Source organism: Macrosteles quadrilineatus, unplaced genomic scaffold (assembly GCF_028750875.1).
Source record: "Macrosteles quadrilineatus isolate MER2022 unplaced genomic scaffold, UCM_ALF_1.0 Scaffold_4__1_contigs__length_99947679, whole genome shotgun sequence".
NCBI lineage: Eukaryota > Metazoa > Arthropoda > Insecta > Hemiptera > Cicadellidae > Macrosteles > Macrosteles quadrilineatus.
Window position 1 is genome coordinate 88,210,602 of NW_026542597.1, and position 26,824 is coordinate 88,237,425.

Below are 26,824 nucleotides of genomic sequence, written 5' to 3' on the forward strand. Positions count from 1 at the left end.
TAACACTATTTACAACTAGTTATTAAATATCTCAAATTTATGTTGGGTACTGAAGATATTGATCACAGTGTTGAGGGTAGGTTATTAAGGACACCTCGCCTATTGATTTAAGGGAGAACGGACAAAAATAGCTAAGAGGTAAACATGATACTACAAGAGTCTGTGTTCTTGTGCTCTATTAATCTTTTTCTTGTACCATCCCTTTTTAGGTGTTATTGAATGAGTCAATTAAAAATTGTCAACTCAAACTGTGATTGAAATTGTAGCTACGCAGTTATATTTGGGCCTTCACCAATTTTAGTATAACATCAGTCATCAGTATGTGTCCCATAAAAAACTAATTTCTTGAGAACATTAGGAATAACATGCGTTTTGGTATGATTATTTGCATTGTAGTTAAATTACGACGTTTATTCTTCATAAGAATAACATGGGAATTTTAAATTTACATTTTTTCCGTATTCAATATACTAAATTATTTATTTGTTCTAGCTGTTTTGAGGGTAAAAGTTATGAAAACCGTTTTTCTACACCATCCACCTTTTTCATAGTACGATCGCGCGGTTGGCAAACTCGTTCATACAAAGGTAGGTTTTCACGTTTGTACCAAATTTAATCAAAATCGGATTATTTTGTGTCGGGTAATCGTGCTAAAGAACATACAATAATTTGAACTGATTGTATTTTTGGTCTCTAACTACATCAAAAAGGAAAAAACCAATCCCGAGTTAAAAGAACAAATAACTATCAAAGTGCTCTAGTACGACTATTAAATAAAAAAAAACTTAAGTTTAAAATTCCCATGTTAATCTAGGTCAACCGTGCCAACTACGGTAATAGTTACCTATAGGGATTTTAGCTTTTAGAAACTTTAAATCAGAGTAACATTCTAAAGAAAAACTCCCAAAACACCTATTCAACAAAAAGTATTAATTTTGAATTAAAATCAAAGTAATTTAAATAATTGACCTCAGAAAAGTATAGAACCACAAATTAGTTTTTATGTATAAATTCTAAATACAATAAACAACAAAATATGACAAACAAAAGCCACTTTGGTTGCGAAATAAGCCACATTATTTATTCCGAAGACTTGATGTATTTCTCAGAAGCAAACGTTCGCCACAGGAGTTTCACACTGCGTATGATCAAGATATATTCAGTTATCTATTTATACAATATTTACAACGTATTTCCACAGCATGAATTGGTGTATTTTATGTCAATATTGTTACAATTATTATTTTTGATAGTTTTTAGTTGTAAAATAAGGCTGAGCTCGTCATGGTGAACCTCATTTTTACTTATTTTACAACTAATAGAGATTTTTTTTACATTCGATCTTTGTAAACGTTGTGTCGTTTTAGTAAATGTTAATTTTAAATAAGTGTTTTTTTTTAATTTTTTTATAACGTCAGTCATTATTAGTAATCCAATTTCTACCTTAAACTTTATTTGTTACTGAAAAAAAAACAAAAATAAAATTCAAAATAAAAAATATAAAATTCAATGTTCAAAATTGTAAATATCTGGTTGACAAAGCGATTTTGAAAAAAATTCGAAAGTTTAGAAAAATCCTGGAGTCTAGCTGTTTACTTGCGGCACACACTGCTTTTGTTGTATAAAGAAATATATACAAAATAAATTAATAAAAATAAATATTATACCAGAAAGAAAAATTATCTCATTTTGAGATATTTATCTTCATACTCAATTCCCACTTCGATTTTTATTCCATTGTAACACCTAAAATTTTTTTATTAAAATTTCAACGGGATGCAAGCATAAAACCATTTAAAAATCCAATGAAACAGCTTATGGTTATTAATTGAATATTCAGAATGCGTTTTAGCATTTTCTGCATGTGCACGTATTGTGAGTGCTACACGTACAACATAATCTCATTTATTTTTTTTATTTTTAATAAAAATGACTTCATATGTAGGTGGAAGTAAAAGTAGTTTCTTTATTTTTAATCGTGATTTTATTTTAGTAATCACGTTTGGTACATTTTTAGTTTCGTAATTTTTTAAGTAAATAAGAGAAAATTGAAAAAAATGTTAGCAGCAGAAGTTACAACATCTTGCGGTGTACACCCTTTGGCTATTTTTATCTGTCCTCCCCTACAATCAATAGAGCAGGGCGTCCTTAATACCTTGCCAGCCCTTTTTCTCAAGATCTTGATCTTTTGTGTTAGCAACCTCGTTGTGACATAGACTAAAAATGCTATTTTAGAAATGTTTTATTTCCTTATTGATCAGCTGGTTTATTTGTGTTTATGTATGTGTTGGCTTAATTTGTTAAGGGAACTCTCTTAATCCTGGTACTGTATTGTTAATATCTAACGTAGACCTTTGCTTTGAAGTTTTATGTCTTTCTAAAGATGCAAAAAATCACCCCTACTCTGTATTTAATTTATTAAAATATTTTTCTATTCATGCGGTGGCTAACTGATTGTTCCATTTGACACATGTATCGAATAGTTCACACAAATATTAGGCATTGATAAATCTTCTTGACAGAAATTATTTCTAATCCTCATAATTTTAGAGAATTTCACTATGAAAATCAATTACCATAGGTGGGACAAAAATATCTGGACCCGGGACCGATTTACTTAATTAATTTTATTCTAAGCTTTAAATATGTTACTAAAATCACACTTTTTACCTTCCCAAACCTTAGCATCTAACACAAGTACTCGTTAAACCTAATGTTATATAAATTGGGAATAAATCTGACATGATTAGGACAATATTTAAATAAAATTAAAATCATACAAATTGGCATCCTCTTAGCGGTAGGGGTATTCTTATGACTAGTTAGCTATTTTATTTTAAACTGTATATAAAAGATACCGATTTACTGTATATTAAGATGATTGGCTGTAAAACTAGTAGTTTCAACGTGATTTGCTCATAAAAGATTGAGTATGAAGATGAATGCTGGCTTGGGAGTAGTGCATGGCGATGAGGATTTACTACTTATGATATACTACTCACCTGTGAGCTCTTAAATTTATAGACAGGATCTATATTTTATATATTTAATATGTCTGTATTTGTATTCTATAGTATTGTATCATTGAGTTTTATTCTGTAATACTTGAATACTTTTCAATGAAATGGTGACCATACAACGTAGGTATTTTAAGCCAAGTATGAATGGAGATGAGTGTAAGATGAGTGACGTGATCTTGTAGTCTTGTTAGTGACTAATAGCCCATTCAGCTAATGGCAACTGGTACCTAAAGTTTTTATAGTGGAATCCGAACCACATTTTTACACATTTATTTATGTAAGATGTGATAATACTTCAATTTTTCCCTTTATTTTTTGTTTTTGACGCACACTCACGTTGCTTGGGTATACATCAATAATTATCTAAATCAAATTATAAAACTTATTGAAACATTTTTATAGAATACTTCATGCACCATTTTGTTTATAGCACCGGAACATTTGATAGGGAAAAAGAAAGGCCATGCTTTAATTTTCCTGTATGTTGATTATTCATTTTTCTTCCATTTCACATTTTTTATTTAAATGCTTGCATTGTAAATCGTAGCAGTCGTGTAGAAGTGTTGTATCTCTTAATTACTTAACAGTATGTTCTAATTTGTTTGAGTATTTGTTTAATGAAATAGTATTTTTATTTATTTTTAAGAAACATTTCCTTGTTTATCTAGTATCCATTAAAAAAATGTATTTATACAATGTACTTCAAACCCAAACTGTAACTAGACGATCATAGAAAATACATCATGAATTTCATTTTTCTATAAATTATGGAGCTACCCAAACAATGGATAAACACATTTCGATTTCACGCATGAAAGAAAAATATGATTTGATGTGTTCCATATTGTATGTGATTTGGAAGCGCTTTCGAAAATTAGATTGCACCACGAGAATATCTAATGCATGACTTGATGTTTTATATGCTTATATGTTTCTGAATATACTGAATAAACTTGGGTCTTCTAAGTCCCTTTTATCATATTGGTAATCGTAAATCATATACAAATCCGTAAATAATCAGAGTTTAAAGGTTTTCTTTGTCTAATTACAAAATACAATTTATTTTCCTTCTCTCTTTTTATTCTGTTTATTCAACATCATAGAGTGAACTATTTAATAAATTAACAACTATTTCATGGAACTCGATATCATCAATACAATTTGAAAAAAATATATAAATATAAAGTGCATGATATTGTATAAAAATAGTTTTATGATTCCTTCAGTGTTTTTGAACAGTTTGTGTAACTTTTTTACTATCATTCAAGATCATTACCATGTAAACTATTATTGAACATAATTTCCAGAAATTCAGTGAAATTTATCATTTGAGTTGTTTTTAAATTGATTAAAATTTCGTTTACACTGATATAACTGCTACATCATAGTAAATTTAAGAGCTAAAAAATAATTTATTATTTAGTTTATTCGGTGTTATAATTGAGATTGACATCTTCTAAAACCTTATGAAATTTTTCCTAAATATATAAAATAACTTTTTACAGATTCCTTTCCTATATTAGCACACATTTTAAGGTTTGAATTATCTGCATAGAGAAATACTCGCTGTTACGAGTACATCAAATAACATGTAAAAAGTAATGGTCCTAAAACAATTCCTTGCGGTACTCCAATGTTATTATTTTAGGTTATAGTCTATTGTTGCACAGAGTAAATAAAAGATCTTTCATGTTTACACTCCAGTGTATATTTTTACCCGAACCTTTTGAATCAATAGAAGAGGTGCTTTCAATACAACCCCTCTTCACTTCTCTTATCTCTTTAACTTTTAGTGATCAAAACCAAGTTAGGGTTTACTAATTAATTTTAACTTTCTAAAGAAACCTTTTGGCCGGGGGATAGTTACAGGCTGGTCGATTTAATTTTACGGTTACTACATTAAAAGTTTGTCTTCAAACAACTTATTTATGCGATTAAGCGTTATTTAAAATTATTTTTTTTTATTTTGCTGGATCGTAGTTTTTAAATTAAATCTGTATATCATGGCCCAACAAATTTAATAATGTCCATATTTCTCAATTTATATACGACAAAGATTTTATTTTAAAAGGTGTATTTCAAATATTCCTAGCCACCATCAGTCATACATTTAAATATGTCTTTGAAAATCGTATATTAAATGTAAATTATACAGAGCACCAATCGTTTTATTTCTAGTAATAAATAATGCCTTTTTATCATCTAAATATTGGTTCAGATGCTTCACGTATATAAATGGTTATAATGAAATTCGTTTAGTTTAAGAATTATAATTGTTAGTACTCAAGCTTGAACTACTTCAGTAACATGTTATGGATTCATAGAAACAAGGTAAATAAGTATTTATTCTCAGAGTCAAATTTAATGAGAAATAATTTTGATTGAAGCCAAAGTTTTAATTATTGGGTGTGTTACTATCTTGTAGTTTGCGTATCAAACTTTGGTGCTAGAAGTTTGATCCCTGAGATACTCTAGAAATTTTATGATTTTTTCCGCTTTTTCTCCTTATTTTTTTTTTGTGGAAAGTGTCATTAGTGTTAAAAAATCAAATAATTTAATTATAATTCAAGGATTGTCTGTGTTACTTTTATTATATTAGGTTAATCAACGTGTTTTATTTAATTTTTAATGTTTTGCCTTTTTTCAGGTACGTTATACACCATAAGAGATTCTGTAAGTTTAATTTAATTTGTTAATTTTTAATCTCATTTTACATTAAATAACTATTACTAAATATTTAATTTAAACACGTTTATAGTAATTTATTTAAGTTATTATTAACACATTCCCTACACAAAATGTATTTATAAAAAAATTAATACAAATAATATAGAAATAATGTTGTCTTAAAATTATATCTTTCGTTACAGTCTATCGGAAAAATAAAATATTTGAAATGAGAAAAAATGATTCACAATATTCAAAGTGAATAGTTACCACATTCAAAACTAAAAACCTATAGAATTTATCCAACCTGCTCCAATAATTCCTGAAATATCCTTTTTAAGTCCCGTTGTATATTTTACCTACTTACAAACTTCCTTTCTCATCTTTAAATAATTACAACTTAAACCAAAATGTGTAACGCCAACGTTAATAAGTAAATTATCTTACTGAGTTATAAATAGCCCAACATTAATTCCCTCAAAACTATCTTTGCTCATCTACTTAGCGAGTTAGTTCGTCAAAAACGAATTTTGGTAAATGTGGTCGAGTTTGAAGAGTTTTGCTGTCATTTGATGCTTCAAAACTTCTGGTGTGGTTAGTTGTGAACGAAGCAATTAGTTAATTACATAAATTATATCTTCGTATTTCATGTCAATGTCAATCTTATAAATACTTTTGTGCATGATAATCTCAACTCAAAATCTAAAAAATAACTTATTAATGTTTAAAATTATTTTTTTTTTGTTAGCCATTTAAATTTAATCAGAAACTGATATTACTGACTTATTTAGTAATTGAATAAATTACTTTATTTGAATAACATGCTGGAATATGACTCATAAAAACCTATGTTATAATTTATTTTTGCTTAGAATGAAAAATAGCTCTAAAACCTATTGAAAATCAAACAGTTATTTATATTTCATTACTAAAATTAAGATTATATTTACAGAGTTGCGTAAGGATTTTAAATTACACTCTAAACTGTAAGTCGCGTTTTTTATATAATATATATCAGGCAAATAACCACTTCTGATTTTGTTCAAAACTATTATATCATTTAAATTAACTTGTAATGGTACAAATCTTGGATGATGACACCCCAAAATATAATTTTGCTGGAAAATATTTATTTTTTCTACCAATTCCGATTGACAATTGTTTCTAATGTTGTTCAAAGGTTTATTGCGGACATTTTCCATCACGAAAGTAAAAAACAATACACAACGTTTCGGGATCTGGAATCTGATCCCGTCTTCAGGTGAAAAAACTTAACTAACACATTACAACTAACAATACACAAACGCCCAACCTAAGTTGGAATACACTACCGAGGGTAGTAGTCAAAAAATATGCACTGTATAGCAGTCAAGTCATGATACAACATGCAATTAATAACAAATCACAAAACACTATAATCTATAAAAGGTTTACGTACAAAAAACTCACACAATGGAACACGTTGTTAGTGTTCCATTGTGTGAGTTTTTTGTACGTAAACCTTTTATAGATTATAGTGTTTTGTGATTTGTTATTAATTGCATGTTGTATCATGACTTGACTGCTATACAGTGCATATTTTTTGACTACTACCCTCGGTAGTGTATTCCAACTTAGGTTGGGCGTTTGTGTATTGTTAGTTGTAATGTGTTAGTTACGTTTTTTCACCTGAAGACGGGATCAGATTCCAGATCCCGAAACGTTGTGTATTGTTTTTTACTTTCGTGATGGAAAATGTCCGCAATAAACCTTTGAACAACATTAACTCACCATCACCAACAATGAACTTCAAACAAAGAATTGTTTCTAAATTTGAAATATTTTTTTCAAGTTACATTTTACAAATTGTACGCAAGCAAAGCTACTAGAGAAAAGACATGCTAGTCATAGATGTTGCAGGTTATTTCCTGAACTCTGCCATATTTGCCGAAACAAAATACGCAAAGAGTTTTTATACATGTTAAATATAATACATATTTGCACTGTGGAACGAATTAATTTATTTTACTCTTTCTCTCTGCACAAATCCATTATTCGTTATGCATTTATTGTCCAAAAATAAGTTGTATTACTGTTAACATTTCCAAATCACACGATTGCAGCAACTCATTATTGTAAAATAGTTCACTAAACATTTACGTATTATTTTTATTAAAATAATATCATCATAAAATATTATTGAAATAAAGAAATTGTATCATTGGACTTACGATTACAGTTACCTATTGTTACTTTTTTAACACCGTTCTTTTTATTTAAATAAGCTAAAGTCTTGCGTTTCCAATCCATTCATGTCAAATGTTTAGTTATTTTTGCCCAAGAGAAGAAGAAAAATGGTAACGCCTTCAATCTGTTGTATACACTATACCCGCACAGCATTGCTGTACCCATATCACGTAGAGCGCCGTCATATTCACAGATTTTTGTTTCTACAGTACTGTCCTGTATCTAAAAAGCTCCACATTATGTAGATACAAATACAAATTGAAAACTAATAACAATTTAGGCATTTTACCATTAGGGAAACGTGACTACAAATTCTACAATGGTTATATTCGGTTTTCTATGCTAGTTGACATTTCATCGATGGTTGCTCTTTTAACAATCACATAACATTATTAATTTTTTTCATATTTCTAAAACATGTTTGTTACCAACGCAATCTTGTCCTTGGGATTAGGTTGTTGAGGTTTCGTCTTTTTCCGCGATTTCTTAGTCCTTTCTTGTAGTTATTTAATTCTTTGTGAACCACCTTTAATTTTTAATTGTTCGTGATGTAAAAGGATTAAACTAAATCTATCTCTGCACAGTACTTACATTATTCCCATGCACATTATGCCTACCAAAAAATCATTTCGAAAAGCCTTTCAGAAGATAAAGTGAACATATGTAGTTTTTTCTTCATACACATTACATCAGGTTAAACCTAGATGGTTGCGGCATTATCACATGGATTAAATTCATTGGTGTTTGGTGGGATTCGAACCCAGGACCTCAGGGATTGAAGTCCCGCTCTCTACCACTAGACCAGCCTGCTCCTGAGCCTACCTTCCAAAACGTTAATAGATTCGTATCAAAACATTAAAACTCCTAAAACAAAAAATTTTAAACAATATTTTTGATTGACAACTTGAACCGCAACTCAATTACTAAGTTTGATTTGCAAATTATTCAATAAAGTTTCTTCCACCTATTTACTACCTCCGTAAGCTAACTTTTTGTAAAATAATGTCAATCTATGTTTTCCATTTATCAAAAACGACAAGCTTTCGCGTAGAGTGGCAGTTGCATTATGAACGAGGATTTCACAAATCCACCAGCTTTAAGGCTTAATTCTCTTCGGCTTATAAATTCTGCTTTCACACCTGGGTAAAATGAATTTAAAAATTAATAAAGAAGTAATTTACGTTATAATGTATTAAAACTTCAGTGCAATGGGTGTACATTGTTTCAACTAAATTTTATAAGATAAGGTTCAATATACTTTCTCAAATTTTTATATACACTAAAATTCAATAGGGGATGTTTACACTGTATATTTGTCGACTTGATATTGCTGTTACAGTAGTTTAAACTTCTAATGCAAAATTAGTAAAATACTGTTGCTGTTAATATTCATCCTACCTTGAGTCTTATGAATGTTTTTTTGTATTTGGGTATTGCTTATAAATACGTAAATGGCATTTCTTGGGACCACAAACAAGCTTAACAGAGGAGTAAATTTCCCAAAAAGTATTATAAAGATTTAAAGTTTTGTGTTTCAACTTTGATTGTTGCTAAAGTTAGTTTGGTTAAATAATGTATTGAAACACATTTTTCTGCAAGGACCTCATATCAGTTCACACCATTTAGAAGGAAATAAAAGTTACACATTAGAATAAACAGCTGTTTGTCCATTCTTCTATTGTTGCAAAAATTCATTATTTTATTTTTTGATAAAGATCTTTTGATTTTAACTACATCCATAAAAATCGTATTATTGTACCAGATTGTAATCGTAAAACTTCCTGTAGTATTCGTAGGCCTACTTATTGTTTTTACAACCCAGCAAAACACATTCTTTCACCACTATGAAAATTAGGTTACCTTTTACAGTTACTTATTAGTTTTTTTTTAATCATTACAACAATGTAAAAATCCACTTCTGATTAGAAATGCAACGAAAGAGATTTGTAGAACCCCATTTTATGATCGCTCCAAGGTAGGCTCTCTATATAGAACATTAGGGACATTATTCTTGTCTGTTAAACCCCAGCTATCAAATTATTATTCATAAAAGCGTCGTTAAGCGTCGTTTCACCCCGTTAATGTTATGCTTCAATAAACAAAGCTTGTTTAGATTACTCGTAAGATGTCTAAAGGTGGTCGTTTTAAATTAATTACCTTTTGATACCAAACTACTACTGACTTTTTAATTACTTTATACTGGTTACTTTCTCTTTAGTAGTTGTAACACTTGATTTCCTGATAACTATTTACTAATTACTTATGACTTCGACTATTACAGTAGCAACGTTGGCTCAACCTAGCCACAACTTCATTGTAAAGCCCGTGGTTTCTGTCATTGACAGCTCGTATTGACAGCTAATATTGACAGCCATATTGACAGGGATATTGACAGAAACATTGACAGTCAAGTTACGCTTTGGGCTTCTCTTTAACTAGTTTTTCTCGCTAGCTTTTTACTTTTAAACTTCGTGCAACTTACCAATCTATATTATTTTTTAATATGTTGTGTATATTAAATCTATATATTGATCCGAACATAAATATTTGAATCTTTGACCTTTTTGGTTATTATGAAACAATTAAGTGATTAATTTGTAAATGTGTACTATGATATGTTATGCGTGCATAAAAGTTATAAGAATAACATTTAAAAAATATTAAAATAAAATAAGTTTTTGGTAACATTATTATGCTAACTACATAACATTATTTATGCTACTGCATAACTTTATTGGTCTAATTTTAATTACGGGTGTACATGAAACACTTCTTATCACTACCAAAACCACAATCACTATTAACAAAAATAAAGGCACTCATAAAATGTTAATACCAAATATTTACTAAAACCTATAAAGGTTGATGATTTCGATCTCATAATCTCTAATCATTGCTAAATTTAAGATACAAAAATCACTCTCATAGAGAAAACAATATTCTAGAACAATCATTATTCTCTTAGAAAAACATTACTCACTTAAGATAATCATTCATCACTGTGAGAAATCACAACTCTGCTAGAGAAAGAATTACTCTCTCATGTCTTTTAAAGCACCAAAAATAACTAATGATTTAGTCTATCTTAATTTTTCTTATAGATAATTCTTCAGAAAATGTATTACTTTTTATTTAAGTAAAAATTTCACTTTGCAGACGAAAAAATCAATTTATAAGTTGCCAAATTAATCTACCAGATATTTTGTTGGTTAATTGGTTGTGGTTGAAGTACCAGAATATAAAACTCAGCTAGTAGAACTGATTAGGAGGACCCCCTCGTATATGTAATTTACCATTGATTAACAGTCCTTGGAGGCTAGCAGCCATCATTGATTAATTCAAACAGTCGTTGAAGGGTTATTTACCATCTCAAAATATTTTGTTCAAATACCAAAGTGATTATAATTTAAATATCTGGTACACTGTGAGATTAGAAATTGTCTTCCTACTTTTTTAATTGTTTTATGAGCTATATCGTCTAGGCTCCAAGAACTCTTGAGGCAACAAGAGGCGGGTAGGTTATTAAAATCTAAACAGAGAAAATAGCCCTTAGTAGTTTTTCTACTAAGCCCCTTGACATGTTTTCCTCTATCAAAGAATATTTAAGCGTAGTTATGAAAGATTTTCCAAAAAAATTGTCCAAAAACTATTTTCATCAGTATCAGTTGGAGCCGTGTCTTTTATAAAACTTCTTAAATCTTTATGAAATTCATTGTTAATTTTGTAATAGAAGTTCACTTTTTTGTTACTTTACTCACCAATTATCAAATTAAAAATTAAAATAGTAACTGTTAACTAAAAACCCTTACTTAAATAGTATAGAGATGCATTCCACAAGGTATATCATACTACAGCTTATTCATCAACTTTTAAGTCCATTTCCACTAAAATATATAGTGATGAAATTAATAATCTAATTTAAAACTTAGTGATGTCTTATTTCCACTTAAAATCTAGCTATAATAGCATTGTGGTGATAAAAAGTATTTATTTCAAGAAAATGAAAATATCTTAAAAAATATGCGTAGTTACCATACTACAAACACTTGTTTGTATATTATATTTATGAAAGAAAAGATTTCCCTTGTTTTCTATTTTAATTAACGTTTTAATTTTGAAATGGACTACACCGATTAATAATTCAACCAAAATCCAACGTCCGATAAAATTAGTCATTTTAATTGGTCATAAACACGGATTGATTACCTTTTTACGCCGTTCCACTTCGTTAGTGATCGCTAAAATTTATTGGCAAGCGATTATTTTGGTCGTTGCCGCCAAATCAATACATTCCCTCCCGCCAATTCTACCCCCTCTCACCATGCAACAGGTCCCTGATCTTGTCATTATTTGCTCTGCAAGTGTGTTATATGTAATTGCGTGTTTATAAAAAAGTGTTTGTAGAATTTAGTATAAAGTATGTATATAATCTCCTGTAACAAAAAATAGGGAATTATTAAATTGGATGTCTTTTACGTGGATGTATTTTGATTAAATATTAGATCTTTAGTAGTAAACTATGTTTAGACTATCTAAATTACTTTGCATCACACCAAAATATTTTATGTGAAACCGACTGCCTTTCCCTATGCGTTTGTAACGTTTTTATTTACTCGTTACTGTTTTTTATTTCCTTTTTAATTTCCTCATTCCAATCAACCAGGGTAAAATATGCTAAAACATTCTCAGTTAGTATCCATTAATAAGAATTTATACAGTTATTAAACTAGAACTCGAGATATCGGTTGATATTAACTTATTATTAACATCTCAAACACCTCAAACGCCTTAAAACCCCTCAAACACCTTAAAACACCTTAAACAGCCTAAAACAGCTCAATACCTTAAAACGCTTCAAAAACCTCAAACCCCCTCAAACGCCTTAAAACTCCTCAAACATCTTAAAACCTATCAAACGCCTTAAAACATCTCAAACCCCTAAAAACAGCTCAAAACCCCTCAAACAACTTAAAACTCCTCAAACGCCTTAAAACACCTCAAACATCTTAAAACACCTCAAACGCCTTAAAACACCTCAAAAACCTTAAAACCCCTCAAACACCTTAAAACTCCCTCAAACACCTTAAAACACCTCAAACTTGTATGTTGTAGGCGTAATTTCTGGTAACCAATTAATCCTTGTAATATGCATGAACTTTATAAATGATCTTCGTTAGTCCTTCATCTATAAAGCTTTCTGAACATAATCTTCGTCGGATCATCTTTCATAACGCAATCGCTGGTAAAGTATTCATAAAACTCGTCTGATCGTGCTTTTCTAACGACCCTATAAACAGATTCTACATAATCCAAGTTCAAATTTATGATCACCATTCTGTGTTTGAACGTTTCATATTTGATTTGGTCGTGTTATGAAGATAAGTAATTTCTATAAATCTGACTTGTTCTAAGTGAACGTAAAAATTACCGATATTTAAATAAAAAATATATCAATAACCCAAAAATAGGATGGTTAGCTGAGTGGTTAGTCCTTTCCTTCAAATCTTAAGGTTGTTATTTCGATCATCGGAGTCTATTTTGGATCTATAGATACCTTTTAAATTTGGGCTGCTATCCTGCCATTAACAAAGGATCGACGTTAAATATTTTAAAAAGATTAGTTGGGCCTTAGGCGTTCCATTATAAAAGCCATTGAAACACACACAATACAAATAAAATAAATCGTTTATATCCCACTCTTGTCCTTAAAATATTATCAAGCTATGTCATAGATGAATTCAAAAAGCTTTTGGAAGTAAATATTTATTGGTCTGACAACACACAATGCTCACAATTTTATCTATTATATTATTACAGTTATACAATAAATTTTTTTTCTAAACTGTTAAGGCCATTTACCAAATAAAATTTTGGCATATGGCACATCAAAATGAAGCTCGGAGTGTGTAGATTTGCCGAAAATCATTGGTATGGACAAATTTCTTAGGGGCTCTGTCCCACAGGCCGATTTCCAAAGGGCCACGTCTGACATGCTTCCAAAGTTTTTGTCAGATATCGTCATTATTTAATAGCCCAAAAAACGGCATCTGGGTATAGTAACGATCTAACTTGGAGTCGAACCAGTGACCTCCATATTTGAAGGCGAGCATTATAACCATTCAGCCAAACTGATTCGGTCGACTCAGAAAGTTACACTATTTAAATAGTTTCTATATGTATAATAAAGAAACGTAAATAAGTATAAAGTCAAGTTTCGAGCTGTAAATATTTTTTTAAAGAAAAATAGTTGTTCACAAACATTATTCCATTAAAACCTGTAAGATATTTCAAATTAATTCCCTTCTTGCTATTAACATAGGCGTAGGGTTACAAGATCGTTCAGAATAATATCAATGTCATCAATATTGCCCTGACTGTAATAACGCTTAGCTAATGTACTGTAAAAGATTATCAGCGTACTTTTTCCATAAAAGTTAATAAAAGTGTTTGTTGTATATTACAATAAGTACAATCCGTTTAACGTCGTGTCATACGGTTTTATCGTTACATTTTTTTATTAGGCATCAATGTATCGTGAAAAGTCATAATCTTTGTTTATTTTTATCTAAAACTCTAGGCTCTGACGGTATCCTTCTTTACATTACTTCAGGTTTACAGCATTATCACTTGGATAAGTCCATCGTCGATTTGTGTACCACTAGACCAGCTCACTCCCCTAAAGTCATATGTAGTACCACAGACAATATACCATTATTTGTGGTCTATTCAGAATTCATTGTCCTACTTCTGGATATTGCTTTATATTAATTAAATTATTATTGTTACCTTACAATATCCGTTTAGTGTTGGTAGATAGACAACTATATGTTTCGTGGCGACTGCCACATCCTCAGGTTATCCTCTTCTCAGATTCGTCATTAATTTAAAACATAAAACACTGAACACACGTAGAAAAACACATTACATTTATTTCTGTACAGTCACGGTGCGTGCACGCGTTTGGTCGGGCCGGCGGCGACTGGCGACCAAACGCGTGCACGCACCGTGACTGTACAGAAATAAATGTAATGTGTTTTTCTACGTGTGTTCAGTGTTTTATGTTTTAAATTAATGACGAATCTGAGAAGAGGATAACCTGAGGATGTGGCAGTCGCCACGAAACATGTAGTTGTCTATCTACCAACACTAAACGGATATTGTGTGGTCTATTGTCTGTGGTAGGGTGGTAGTGCTTAACTATGATTATACTGTTACTATTGCATATATTCAAACTAGGGATGGTATCCACATCAAAGTAAGAAGCTACTACCGACACAGGGTACACTTTTAAATTAGAGGAAAAGTAGAATCTGAAATCGATTTTTTATGATAGTAGGTGTTTCGTGGAATAAATACACGGGAAATTGTAATTGAATTGATTACTTGTTATTATTACCAATTAACAATTTGTAACATTTTTACCTCTGCTTTCAAATCAATATCCACCCCTCTCTCGCTCCAGCTGTAAATCCACTTCCCACCCCACAATGCAACAGGTATTTCCACCACTAACCTTTATACCACAATGTGGTCAGTTCTTTTGTTGACTTAGTTTAAGCTCTGCAATCATATTACTTTGTAGGTTGTCTTTGTTATTGAACCTTTTATATCTGATGATATTTTTAAAACTAATTTATCTAACTAAGGGAGAACGTACAGCCTAATCTTGAGATCTCTTTAGATTGGTTTTTAACGTAAATTTCCGTAGTTTAATTAAACATTACTAAACTATTAGGGATACATAGGATAGATGTTTTATAACAAACTTCACGTCCCACCATTAAATTAAAGCAACTACAATTTTTGTTTGGATTTCTTTCCATTAGAAATTGATCGTGAAATTACTAAAATATGGTTCCAATCCATATCAAAAGGAATTATTGTATCTTCATAAAAGCCAAAATATACACCAATGTATTCTTAACACAAAACATTTTTATTATTGTTTGTTTTTTACATTTTGACAGAGAAATATAAACCCATCAGAACTGAGAAATTTTAAATGATCATAGTGTTTTCATTACATTAAAACACGTTGTTTACAATTCAGTAAATAATAGTATAGCAACTAAAAATAACTTTATCAAAATCCGTTATCATCCCTAACTCTTTAAATACAGGTCACGTCTTGTTCGCTCTGCTTTGAATAGTCATAAATATTACATATATTTTGTCAATAGAACAAAAAAATCATAAAAAATGCATCTAAAAAAGTTTTAGCAGGATGACACTTTTTCTCTCAAATCCCCTTGGCAATAACAATTTTTTGAAATCTTTCTAAATCATTAGTATTAGTGGAACATTAAGGCAGCAACATGTCCATGACGAGCTTTAACGCTTCAACACACGTTTTCAGTGGTTTTATTACACCTAGTAACTCTGTTGGTGCTGAAAGCTATAAATCTAGATATTAATCTCACTTTGCTATTCCCCGAGCTCTAGGCTGACCTTCGACCTATACAAGACGCAGTAGATAGAGAGTAAATCTTCTTTATTTTAAATTTAGTAACTCTAATATTTTGTTTACTCTGAAACTTCTCCGTTGAAGGACGGAATGCTGCAAATATAGGTGTAATAACCAGAATAATAGTCAGAAAATCACCATCGTCCAGAAAAGTTTCTTACGTCACAAGCTGAATTCGGAGGGACAAAATTAGTTTAGCTTCCATTTTTACGAGTGAAAACTCATCTGAAAGTTCAAATAAGGTACTTAAAAAGTATTCAGTGCCAGCCGGTGACTGATATTGTGAAATTCCACTACGCTGCTTCCCCAGGCATGGCAACATTCAGTATGTGTTTGCTTTTCGTATATCAAATACAAGCTCATGTATATTATGTATATTTTTATGGAGCCGTTACATATTTACGTAACTGACATTACTTTTCCCATGAATCTAGGCTCTAACCCAAAATTGTTTTAAAATTACTTCAGGCTAGATGTTGGTTGCAGCATTCTCACTTAGATAAAATCCATTGGTGATTGGCTGGATTTGAACCCGAGACCTCAGGGACCGAAGTCCTTTGATCTACCTCTAGACCAGATCACAACCCCCCCCCCCCCTACGTAACTGACACAAAGTTTGCTTAAACATGTGTGAAAATTCGATAACGCTCAAGTATTATACTTTTACAAAAATGTATTACAAAGATCAGTAGGTAGCGAAGCCAACATAAATTTTCGTTTCTCTAACAACCCACCATTATAAAATAACTCTGAAAAATCCAAAAGAGAGAAAGTTTACAATACTTTTGATCAAACCAGATGTATTTCGGTCGCTTGGAAATCATAGTTGGCATTCTTTCTTATAAAAGAACTTGAGGTACGCCTGTGATCTTTCCTAAGTAGAATTTATCTCCTTACTCCTTAATTCAAAGATTAACTCGGACATTTTTCATCGCAGAAATTGTGCTATAGTTTATCAAAACATATCCATAAAGAAAGATACAACAGTTTTTTTTTCTCCATAAAAAGCATGGGAATTTTAAATGTACGGTTTTTTTTGCCGTATCCTTTAATTGAAAAATAATGCTTCAATATACTTAATCGTATGGGTTTAAGGTCTACACGATGGCTGCAATGAAATATGGACATTTCAATGTAGAAATGTGGGGAAAATGATTTTTTTTTTTAACTTTAAATCCCCATGACACTTTGTCTCCAGGGTAAAAAATTGTAAAAGTTCTTGTTTGACGGAAGTGTTTACAAATTCTAAAAAAACTGGAAAAGATCGTTTGGTCGTTTTACATAATTTATTATTATTATTTTTTTTAAGGTGATGGATTTGTTAACAAAGATAGACAAATAAGAATGTTTATGCAATGCAGTCACAAGTCGGGTTGGCACCGTATTTTAAAACAACATTCCTGCTGTACTTACAAAATGCAGACTTCTATCCTAGGTCCTTAGGATTTTCCGTTAAGTTGCCTTCTAGAGGGCATTTACCGTATATTAATATTTTACTATTTTGGATAATATTTGACGTATATTCATTGATATGCTCCCATAATAACTAGCTACCTTATGTAAGAATGTGAGATATATTTTATTATAGTTTTATAGCAATGAAAACAAACATTTAGAATAACTTGGGAATTTTCAGGGAATTTTGGGTAATTTTACCTCGCCACCAGGGTAAAAATGCAACGTCAAGGTGGTAGCACTGCATATAGCGATAGCGCTGACTCATGCAACTGTCCTGTACATGCGCTGCTGATTGCATCATCATTACACACGAATGATTCGGCTATCATCGGGTCCACTCGGCTTCTCTCGGAATCCTGTGATTCCTCATTCCCCTTGCTCCTTGCTGCTTGCTCCTTCATTCGTTTATCGTTCGTCCATTGTTGCAGTGTTGCAGTTGTTTACTGAAACGCCTCGTTATTGTATTGAATTAGGCCTAAGAGATGCCGTTGTACGCTACTAATGTTTACTTAAGTCAAAGCAAAACTAAGTACATCATTACTGAGACTGACGTGAGTAATTCATTGAACTGTGATAAATGCCGAAAATATTTCAGAGTAAAAGAAGTTGTGAGAAAATTAGAATGTGGGCACATTTTTTGTTTCAAATGTATTACTTCGTGGCTTCACAGTACAGAAGAAGGGATTGACACGTGTCCGTTATGTCAGGAAACTATTGCAATCCGACTTCAAAATTTTGTGAAGGTAAGTGAAATGCTTCATCTTAGTAATACTTGTCTCCAAATAAAGTTACATGGTGTCACATGATCCGGTGATCAAAATGCAATAAACAAAATTGTGGTTATAAAATCAGTGTAGGCCTATTTTTGGGCATGTAGTGTATGCAGGCAATACATTTTAATGTGCTACAGTAGCCTATATGCTAGGTGTAGAATACTCTAGAACTATAAAAATTAATATGTAAGACATTCTCAAATGATCTGGAATATTGTAGGCAATTAAACTTAATTCCTGAATCTTAAGAACATTCTAGATCAAATTTGGAATATTCTTTGTAGAACATTCTAGGCTAACCACTATCATTTTATTTCCATAGTTCAATAGAAAATATTTAAATCCCCTGCCTTATTTTTTGGGGATTTCAAAGTCATTAGGCCTATACCAATGTTAAAATATTGGTTAAGACTCAATTAGGCTGCATACAATTAACATTGCCAATAAGTTATATAAAAGGCTAGGCTATTTAAAATACATGGTTGTGAATTAGGCTTAGGCTACATAGAATTAAAATGAACGTGAAACAATCGTCTAGGCTACTTAAAATGCATAGTTATAGGTGAATAGGCTTAGGCTACGTAGAATTAAAATGATCAATAACTCGTCTAGGCTACTAAAGATACATAGTTATAGGTGATATAGGCTATGTCCCAGTGCCATTTAATTTCGCTATTTTGTAAATCAGCTGTTGCGCGGGAAGTGAGAGAGAGAGAGAGTTGGCTGAGCGCCAATGGTGATCATAATGGCAGCGAGTTACGTGACGTAATGTCAACGTCAGGCAGGAGTGCGTGGAGGGGGCGAAGAACTGATTGCGGTAGGTTAGTTGTGCTGTTGCAGTTTTTGCAGTTACCGTTACTGATTCTCTCCTAGCTGTGTTTACTACGGTATGAGTACAACTATCGGCTACTAATCGAAATGTTAATGTACCTGAATTCAACCAGGCGAAGCTTTGATATCCAACTCCATCGTATTATCGAATAGCTATCGAATCAACCGATAAATAACCTCAACCTGATATTTTATATCGATTGTGACAATCGATAATTACTATACTCTCAGATATCAATGTTAGGTTTTTGCCTCAACTTAACTAAGGACATTGTGGAACTTAATTGTCTCATAACAGATCTAGGCACCCAATTATCTTTATAATACAACCAAATCATGCTCAAGAAGAGAGAATTCACAACCAAAAGGCAGGCTAAGAAATTTTTCAGTCCTTGTTCCCATCTTCACGAAACCTGACTAGGATTTAATTTTAGTAACAGTAACAGAGCAGAGGTATAACTTTCAGTTGATGTGCGATTATATTCAGTCGGGGTTCTAGGAGGACCATGTCGGGGGCATCGATATATAACTACTACGCCTTAGTTTTTCTGTAACCCCCTGAAATGTCACTGTACAGCGCTTTGCAGAGTTAGGTTAGGTTTGAGTAGTAGTTATATATCGATGGTCGGGGGCAGGGGATTATGGGTCTTCTAAATAAAAAAGGAGTTCCTTGAATTTTGGGAGGGGGCTTTGAAGTTTGATATTTTCAAAGCCGTTTTGTGACTTTGTAAAACTATAAAATGTACGGTTGAATTTATTTTCCAAGGTGGACATATAGTCCCTGTATCCACTCATTGGAACCATCACTAATTATGTTTAGCCTCTTAAGCCTTCCATCATGTTTTTAATAAAATTGGAGATGGGTCGTTCTCAAATTCAAGGTAAATTTGGGGATCGGAAAAAACAAAAAATTATTTATCATTTATTTATTAAATCAAAACAAATATATCCCTTAATAAGAAAACAAAGATGGCTGAGCTTAATTCTAACATTTTTTGTTAAAATTATACAATTTTCTTTCAGGATGTCATACATTTTTTCCCCTCGCTCACGTTTCCCCCCCCCCCTTAAAAATAAAGAAAGAAAAAAGAAAAATAGTAAAATTTATAGTTTTAAGTAAAAGTTTATAACTGTAGCTAACAATTACAAATTTTAAAAACGTTATTTAATTAAAAGTAATAGTTGCTGATCCAAAAAAAAACTCAATTTTATACCAAATATACCAAAACAGAAGTTAAATTTTAGAATAAAAGTTACATTTTTATTTAATTCATTAGAAAAACTAATAAACCTGTGCAATGATCATTGGTTCTTGCGTTGAAATTGAAAACAGGTTAAAAAAAATTATTTCTTGATAAACAGAGCTTTTACTGGGTGTGAGCGAGGGGAATAAGTGTGAGCGAGGGGAACCACAGAGTGAGAGAGGGGAACTACAAAGTGACTTTAACCCAGAGGTTAAATTGTTTGCAAAAATTGTATTTATAAATTCTTGTTTTTTTAATGAGACACTATATTTGCTTTGAATTTGAGAACGACCCAGATGCATACGGTTTTGAGACATTCTTTTGTCATCAATTTATTAGAATAAGTATATATCGTGTTTTACCCATCCATCTCCATTATTTATTTTAACTTTATGTTAGGCAACTGCAATGGAATATTATTTTTATGGTGTTAATATTTTCAATACGACAAAACGTCCGACTAGAGAAAACTCAAAAAACTTCATCTTGAAGTTTAAATAATATTCCCCAATTTTATATTATTCCCCACGTAGGATTTCGGACCAATGGTTGTAAATTTGATGCATTCTGAGGTTATTGCAATTGCAATGACCTAAGTGTGCAACAATGAATACAGAACTAAGTATAGGTTATGTTTATGTTTCATGTCACCACAGACGGTTGTCTCTGACATCACTACTCGAGCCAGCTGACCTTGCCAGCTGCGATGCGAACAGCTGACTCAGTCAAGGTCATTCATTGTTGATTGTTGACATCTCTCTGTCTACCTTCCTATTCAATGTTCAAAGTCTTCTTTCATTAATAAATTTTAAATGTCTTAGCCAGAATTAATTCGGGTTTTATTTTTGTTTTTTATAGGATAGCTATAGACATTAATGGCAATGTATGGATTAACTCTATTATTAATTCATTATCATACACGCTCATCGGGCAATATCTTTATTTTGATTGACCATTAGATCACAACATAATATTGATAGCGACGGTAAAATTACAGTATTCTAGTCCTTATACTAATCCATGACTGTCTTGTCTTACCTTATTCTTACTTTTAACCATTGATTAAAGAGTTTTTAACGCAAGTCTAGTGGCCGCAAGAGTTAAGTAGGCCTTCGATTTTAAGTAAAACAGTGTTTATGTGAATTTCAAATGTTTTAGCGAATTTCCCTATAGGGAAGTAGCTATTACCGTAGGTCTCATGGTAAGACTTAGGCCCGGGGCCGATTTACTTTTTCATTTTGATGTGCCCAGAGGCCAAAAACACCATTCGTTCAAATTTTTATATATGTGAACACGATAACTTGAGTAATTTTTATCCGATTTTGATGAAATTTGGTTTGAAGGTGTAAGGCGGGATAAACTTGAATGAGCTCGCGATCCAGCATGATCGGACCATGGGAACAGGGTTTTATGGGGTGTTTTATGGGGTAAAATTGGTTTTTCTCACTTTTGACCCTCAAAACATAAAATTTCCCAATTTTTCTATAAACCTTCTTAAAGAGCTTAAAAAACAAACAATTCAGTATATCAAAGTGTTTTTGTACGGTTATTGGTTACGGAGAAAACTAAAAAAAAATTGTTAATTTAAAATTCCCATGTTATTCTTATGGAGAATATTGTAAAATGTTGTAGTTTGCTTGTTTATGGATATCTTTTGATCAAACTTGGCAAATATATTCATTTTATACTAAGTAATAATAATTTTACTTAAAACACACACTTTATTAGTTCCCTTGTAGCAGCAAACCTAGGTAGGACTCGTTAAACCTAATGTTATTTAAATAGATGATTGAAAATCAATTCAGCCAAATGGAAATTCGCTTAGACGGCAGGTTTGCTGCGGCAGGGGTATTTTATTATTTATCTGTTATGGTTAGTATAGAGTTTTAATACAATACAGAGTGTTAGTTTACTGCAATACAAAATAATTCAATCGTGGGTGACTTCAGCTTTATGTGAAAGACAAATTATTGATATCTTACTTTATAGTTTTTTACCTCCTGAAACCAAATATACCATTATTTTTCACCGCTGATGAATATTTCTCAAGATATCGCCGTAAAAACATACAACATTACAATAAACAATGTATGATGGATAACGTTTACAAGTGGAATAAGAAGAACATCGTTGATTAAACATAATAACATCGTTGTTGAAACATTTCAAGTGATTCTGTAGTCAATAATGTTTTCTATAATAGGAATTTTGTCACGTTATGGAGATATAGATGGACTGGTGGACTAATTGACTAATTACATGGTAGCTCTTATTTAGGCATGTCAGGGTGGTAGGTCGTGTTGTATGTGAATTGGTGACTGCATTAAATGTTTTGAAGTTAGGTTAGATTAGGAAGGTAAAGTTTAGGTTATAATGAATTGAGTTGTTAGTTCATGTCGCCTGCAGACTGTTTCTGTAAAATTAAAATCCAGAAAAAAACACTTCAAATTAAGTTATTTTTTCAAAAATGTTTGTATTACCTACGGCGATATATTGAGAAATATTCATCAGCTGTGAAAAATAATGGTATATTTGGATTCAGGCGGTAAAAAACTATAAAGTAAGATATCAAAATTAAAAATTCGTTTGGAGGCATCTATACGGAATAATTACCAGCTCCTTAAAGATGACGCTGTAGGCCCCTACTCACCGATTATGTACAGCAGTTCAGAAAAAAAACGCCGCCGTGGACAACTTTTCTATGGACAGCCTGATACCGTAAGATAAGTTAGGCTTTTACATCTTAATTACAGATTAAGTTTAGGTTTTATCATAATAACATAATGATCATGATAAACCTAACCTAACTCTGCAAAGCGCTGTACAGTGACATTTCAGGGGGTTACAGAAAAACTAAGGCGTAGGTTGTTTGACAGTGACTGACTGAACATTTGAAATGTAATCGTTGCCAGTGGTCGTGCCTAGTGATGTGACGAGTCGAGTTGACTCGAGTCAAGATCCGAGTCGAGTCAACTCGAGTCATCTCATTCACAACTCGAGTTGGTACGAACTCGTACGGAGATTGCCGAAGCTACACGAACTCGTAACGTAACTAGTCCGACTCGCAAAACTTAAACGCTATTGGCTCACAGCCTCAAAGCGAGTCAAAAAACCGAACTCATACGGAGAAAGCCGAACCTTTAAGAACTCGGGACGTAATGAGTTGACTCGCTTTCGGCCAATAGCGTCATAGCTTTACGAGTCGACTCGCATAGATTCAACGCTATTGGCGGAACGCGAGTTGAGTTGACTCGTATAACTGAAACCCTATTGGCCGAGTGCGAGTCTGGCGGGATCTGTGTCAGTTCAAATTGTATAATAGACCTCGTACGGAGAATGCCGAACTTACACGAACTCGGAACGCCTCGAGTCGAGTCGACTCGACTCGTAAAGCTGGTACGCTATTGGCCGCTACCGAGTCGGCCGACTCGCAAAACTATAACCCTATTGGTCGACTCCGAGTCGTTGCGGACTCCCATGATGCATTGGTTACGGGTCAAGTTTCGAGTTGAGTCTGACTCGACTCGTAACTCGAGTTCACGGCAGTTGGCAAGTCGAGTCACTCGAGGAAAGTACCCGACTCGTCACATCACTAGTCGTGCCCCTGTCTGGTATTACTCCACCAGAGAAGCAGTCCATCTTTAAAATACCTTAAGATGAAAGTCTTCTGTGCCTTAGAAAAATGTTAAGGTTGTTTTCATGTATTATAAGATCGTAGGAATAGGCCTACTTAATTTTTTTTATAAATAAGCTGTCATCACAAAATTTCACAGTCACAGAAATCGGTGCTATCAGCTAACTCAACTTATGATAATATTTTGGCCTTAAAACTCAAGCAGACCTATAACCCTATCAGAACTACAATACTACTTACTATAATATTCAGAAATAATTAGGCTGTTATCCTATTAAAGAATACAATTTAGCCTACAGTTTCAGCATTTCAGGTGCTAAGTGTCTTTATTGTTATTCATGCAATGTTATACGTCCTCAGATTATCCTAATTTTTTCCTTCCGGATCGATATCTGCCATATGAATCTGGTGACAACCTTACCTAACATAGGCCTAACTGCCACAGTGAGAGTAATAGTGACACTAACTTATTACTCTCACCGTGGTAGTTAATAGTGGCTGTTATTTTAATGAAATCCCTGTAAAAAAACCAATAAATTGTATTAGTTAATTTTGGTTGCACTTCCATATAAGGCCTGCGGCACAACAACATGTAAGTACGGTATTTAGTGTAAAGTAATTTTGTTATCTAACGGAACTTTGAAACCTAACTATACCTGATTTAGTATTCAATTATTTTTACTTTTATTACTTCTACCTAGTGTCAGCGCAAGTGTAGCCTTGATTTTAAAATTTTTACAGCTCGTTTTAGTAGAAGCGAATTATTATCTCACACTCACAGTTTTGTCTAGGCAAGTTACTCTAGATTGGTTTAATCTTGTTTGGTTTTTTGAAAATGATTACGAAGCACGAATCGATACATATTTTCGATACATGCAATCGTTTAAATAGAAATTTACAACTGAGTTGACAACAGCTGATTTTTACTCCATAGGGGCTAAATACGATTTTTACTCCCTAAATATTAAATATGCTACTTTAGACCTGCAACGCATGCATTAAAAACTACTGTTTTTACTGCAGTATGACAAAAACAATATAATATGAACCCTGTTATAAAAAAACTAAGGCCTTTTTTGTTTCAGACTCCAATTGAACCCATGGAGATTTAGACGCCAAGACAAAGCAGAGGGAAAATCAAACGGACATCAGCCAAATCCACCACAGCAACACACTCAAATTGATGTTCAGTTTCCCCAATGGAAAAAACTCAAAGAAAAAAGTCAAATGTAATGTAAATGTCACCTAAGACTTGGATAAAAGAAGAATCACTTTGTTTTTGTGAAATGTTTAAATGCACTGTATTTGACTAATTAATTTGTTTTATTTACTAAACCTCAACTTCCTCATCAATAAAATTTCTATTGTGCCTATTGGAGTTTCTAAATTAGTTAAGTTACTCTTGTAAAATATATTTATTTTTTTTTATTTCACAGTCATTGTTTTTTAATATTTCCATCCTTGCAATTCGGAACTTTCAGTTGTTATTCAAAATACTTAACATACAAAATACTTCAGCATTGGAATTGTGCAATGTCAATGTTTCACAATAACTATAATTGCCTAATGAAGGTCTCAACTTATAGCCAAGACAGCCAAATGGTAACAGTGGTAAAAAAATAAAATTTTTGAGGACTAGACTCTAACATGGATTTACATAGCCTAACTTAGAGTGGACTAATGATTTTCCCCGAGCAAAGCTCGGTCCCCAGGTACTTAATATAATATGTGTAAGCCATTTTTAAATTTATTAAATTACCCTTAAAATGGAGATTCTGATCTAGTAAGGAATAATTTCTGGTATTGTGTATTTGAAAGTCTGATTTAAAAAATTCAAGAATTTTGTAAATGGAGCCTATTTGTGAGTGAATCATAATCATAGCCTACAATAATAGGCCTTAAAATGCATTCATGGTTCATGTTTCACCTTAAAAGGCATTCATGGTCATGCCTTATTAAAATTAATAAATTACTTTTATTTGCTTTTACATACACTTCTGCAGTGCTGACAGATTGCTATGATCCAAATTCTTTTAACTAAATTAAAAAAAAAAAAAAACTACATATATCCTATTATCCTATTACTTTTAGGTCATTAATGATTAGTTAGAAACGTTAAAATATGATTTTTAGCCAGGATATATACTCTCTAGTTATAAAACAAAGGAATTCTTGCCATACTAGAAGCTTGATTAAATATGTTTAGAATTTTGGGTCCCAAGAACAGAAAATGCAATGAAAACCTACTCGCAGTGCAGATGTTCAAATGCAATTATCAGATATATTACATGTATCACTGAATTTTCCTCTATGTCAGGTAATTATAAATAAAGACTAGTAACAACAGAAATGTTATCACCACAAAACGCATTTATTTATCTTTTTTCAAGTAAGAACTCGGAAGGTTGAACATGAGCTATCAGCCCATTTAACAGCATGCAATTTTAAATTTACCGCCAACTCTCACCTCACGCAAACATGGAGGCTGGCGACACGCATCTTTGACA

The 26,824-nt window shown here is 31.9% G+C and overlaps 1 protein-coding gene and 1 long non-coding RNA gene across 3 annotated transcripts in view; both read left to right on the forward strand.

Annotated features, from left to right (window-relative positions):
* LOC128991781 (high affinity cGMP-specific 3',5'-cyclic phosphodiesterase 9A) overlaps nt 1-26,824 on the forward strand; it is a 195,746-nt gene that overhangs the window by 130,777 nt on the left and 38,145 nt on the right. The window lies entirely within an intron of this gene.
* On the forward strand, nt 18,319-21,514 carry LOC128991782 (uncharacterized). The gene is made up of 2 exons (XR_008490681.1): nt 18,319-18,578; nt 21,340-21,514. It is a non-coding gene; the product is annotated as an uncharacterized LOC128991782 (long non-coding RNA).